This window comes from Lotus japonicus, chromosome 1, assembly GCF_012489685.1.
Source record: "Lotus japonicus ecotype B-129 chromosome 1, LjGifu_v1.2".
NCBI classification, from domain to species: domain Eukaryota; kingdom Viridiplantae; phylum Streptophyta; class Magnoliopsida; order Fabales; family Fabaceae; genus Lotus; species Lotus japonicus.
The window spans coordinates 73,518,735-73,522,674 of NC_080041.1; positions in this window are offsets into that span (position 1 = coordinate 73,518,735).

Genomic DNA, 3,940 nt, shown 5'->3' on the forward strand with positions numbered 1-3,940 from the left:
TTTCTCTGTTCCGTTATTCCAGTTCCATTTTCTGACTCATCGAACACTACATCTCTGCTTGTAATAATCTTCTTGGTAAGAGGATCAAGGAGTCTATATGCTTTTGACTCCTCACTTACTCCAAGCAGGACACACTTGGTGCTTCTATTGTCAAGCTTCTTCCTTTGATTCTTAGGAATATGTACATATCCAGTGCATCCAAACACCCTGAAGAAATGAACTGAGGGCTTTACCCCTTTCCATCCTTCCTCTGGAGTCATATCCTTTAAGGCTACTGTAGGACTTCTATTTTGTACATACACAGCCCAATTTACTGCCTATGGCCAGAACTCTTTTGGCACTTCTTTTTCAGCTAACATACATCTAACCATGTTCATAAGAGTTCTGTTTTTCCTCTCTTCTACTCCATTCTGTTGTGGGGCTCTTTATGGGCTAAGACAGGCTCCTAGAGCTTGGTAAAGCAAGATAGAGTCTTACTTTCAGAGGGAAAGCTTTGTCAAATGTCCACCTGAGCACACACTCTTTGTCAAATGTGATAAGTGAAGGTGTGAAAAACGACTAGAAGGGGGGGGGGGTTGAATAGCGTTTTCAATATAAAAACTTTCCCCTTAAGATTTAAAGTAAATCTTTTCGGTTTCTCTAAGATCGATGGTGCAGCGGATAAAGATAGAGAGAAGAGAAAAGCACACAAGTATTTTATCCTGGTTCACTTGATAAATCCCTCAAGCTAATCCAGTCCACCCGTTAAGGTGATTTCTTCCTTCTTAGAATGAAGGCAATCCACTAATCAGATAATTGTTACAACTGCACTTGAAACCTACAAGTGACTAACAATACACTGACTTAGCTATCACTAAGATTCACTCTCTTAGTCTTCTCTAGGATCCGATCAACCTTGATCTCCTAAAGGAATCACCACTAAGATTCACTCTCTTAGTCTTCTTAAGGATACTGACCTACCCGGTCCCTTAAGGAAAATCAAACAACTGTTTGAGGTTGGTGTTTACAAAGGTTTGCTTCTAAATAAGCTGAGTGTAAACCAAATAAGAATAGATGAAGAAAGTAGAGGCTTGAATCTTTTCTTGTATTGCAGCTCTTTGTTTTCTCTCGCTCTTGCTTTCTTCTTTTCTTCAGCCTTTTATAGTCCAAGGTGCAAAGGATATTTCTGTTGAGAGAATATGACCGTTGGAGGGCATTTCTGGAACTTCCAGAACCTGCAGTGGCTGAACTTTGGTAGGTAGGCATTTCAGAATAGTACACTGCTCTTGTACTTCTCGATAGAGACATTTGCCTTTAACCATTGACTTCTGATCAGAGTTATGCTTCGTGTTGGAACTTGTGAAGCTTGGTGATCAGAGTCAGAGGGAAGCTTGGATCCTCTGACCTTCGTAACTTCTGCTTCTGGACCTTCAGAGCTTCTGAACCTTCAGAGCCTCTGGTCCCTCAGAGCTTCTGGTCTTCAGATCTTCTGATCCTCAGATCTTCTGATCCTCTGATCTTCTGATCCTCTGATCCTCAGATCCTCTGATCTTCAGATCTTCTGATCTTCAGAGCTTCTGATCCTCTGATCTTCTGATCTTCAGAACTTCTGTTCTTCAGATCTTCTGATCCTCTGATCTTCTGATCTTCAGAACTTCTGACGAATATATCTTCTGGTGTCAGAATCAGAACCTGTTTGTCAAAACACTCAAGACAAACATTAGAGTATCATAGTTGTTCATCCACAAATAAATATTTGTTATCATCAAAACATGGAGTTGTACCACATGACCAAATAATATTATTTGTTTTCCAATTTTACCCCCGAGAATGTGTTTTATCTTTTCTCATTTATTGCTCTTATGGTAACATTATTTCGAAAAACATCATTTAATACTCTTTTAAAATGTTTTTTTTTTGGCTTAAATGCATTTGTTGCCCCTGATGTATCGCCAATGTGCAAATGACAACCCGACTCTTTTTTTGTCGACGTTTGTACCCTCAATGTTTTGAGAAAGTATAACGAATGCCCCTCCGTCAGATTGACGTTAAAAAACTAACGGAGGGGCTGACGTGGATTTTCTTTTTTTATTTTTCTTTTATTTCTTCAGATGCCACGTCATTAAATGAAAATAAAAACCTTGAAAATTGGTTGGAGAGGTTCGAGCCCAAGACCTCATAGTGGCAAAACACACATATTACCAGTTGAGCTACATGGAGAATTGTTTAATTTAACAACCGAATTTTATTTATTTCACGGACCAAACAAACTAAAGAAAATAATAATTCATGGACCAAACCATCTTCTCATCATCACCATTGAAACCCACCACCACCACCACCAAATCCCCCTCTCACCCAACACCACCGCCACGATCATAAATCCCAGCTACCCACGACCCACCATCAAACCCAGCTACCCACGACCATCAAACCCAGCCACCCATGACCACCACAACCCACCATCAAACCCAGCCACCCACGACCATCAAACCCAGCCACCCACGACCCACCATAACCCCAAAACCCACAACCCACAAATCCAACACTAAGAAACCCAAATTTGAAGGGGGAAGAAAGGGATAAACATGCAGATATGAAGGAAAACCACAAATCCATCAATTTTTGTTCTTCCCCCTTCAATTTCGCAGTTCAAATTCGTGTTCTGGGTTCTGGATGATGATGATGGTGTGGATGATGTTCTTGGGTGTTGTTGTTGGGAAAATCGGGTGTTCTGGAAAATTGGGGAGAAGTGGTGGTGTTGTTGTTGTTTGATGTTAGGGAAATCGCTGGGGCGTGAAGGGTGTTCGCCACCATGGTGTCGCCGTGCCGTGATAGTGGCGACGACGGTGGCTGGTGGGGCTGCGGAGGAAGGAGGTTCAATCTGGGTTGGGCCGTTGGGGTTAAGGATTGGTAAGGGAAGAAGATGAATGATGAGGAAGAAGATGAAGAAGATATATGAAATAAATAAAATTCTGTTGTCAAATATATCAATTGTCCATGTAGCTCAATTGGTAATGTGTGTGTTTTGCCACTATGAGGTCCTGGGTTCGAACCTCTCCAACAAATTTTCAAGGTTTTTATTTTCATTTAATGACGTGGCATCTGAGGAAATAAAAGAAAAATAAAAAAAGAAAATCCACGTCAGCCCCTCCGTTACTTTTTTAACGTCAATCTGACGGAGGGGCATTCGCTATACTTTCTCAAAACATTGAGGGTACAAACGTCGACAAAAAAAGAGTCGGGTTGTCTTTTGCACATTGGCGATACATCAGGGGCAACAAATGCATTTAAGCCTTTTTTTTGTACATTAGAAAGATAAAATGCATCCGGTATGAATTGATTCCTGGACCTTCCCCTACCCAACCCATATGTTCTCCAGCTCCTACCACTTGAGCTATCCTATATAGAAACAATTTTTTTCCTAAATTAGAAAACAAATCAAATATTAGATAAGTATGATAATGATAGAAGGATAAAATTAGATATTAGAATGTGTGAGATTATTTTCCAAAAAAAGAATGTGTGAGATTAAAAATCAAAAGCTGCTGAACTTGTCTCCAAATTGGAGAGACAAGAAAAAGGAAAAAGGGTCCCACCAAAAAAACAAGTTCTTTCTTCTCTGTTGGGACACCAAAAGGAGATGCTTGTTCAATCTTATGCCTAACAACATAGCGTAAATACAAAGAAATTTGTTTTCTTGTTTGGTACTTCAGAAGATACGCCAGCAAGAGATTAATTAGAAAGGTCTAGAGAGAAAAAAGACCAATATATAATTGCATTGAAAATGAAGTGACTCTAATGAAGACTTGCATTTTAAATGAAAGGTTTAGTTGAAGAACTCGATATTGCAGGACTAAATTAAAGTTACAATAAGGTTATTCTTTGCTTGCTTCTGGAGATCAGAGAAAGGGGGAATATTGTTCATCATCAAACATAAGCATGTTTTTTAAATTTTCCC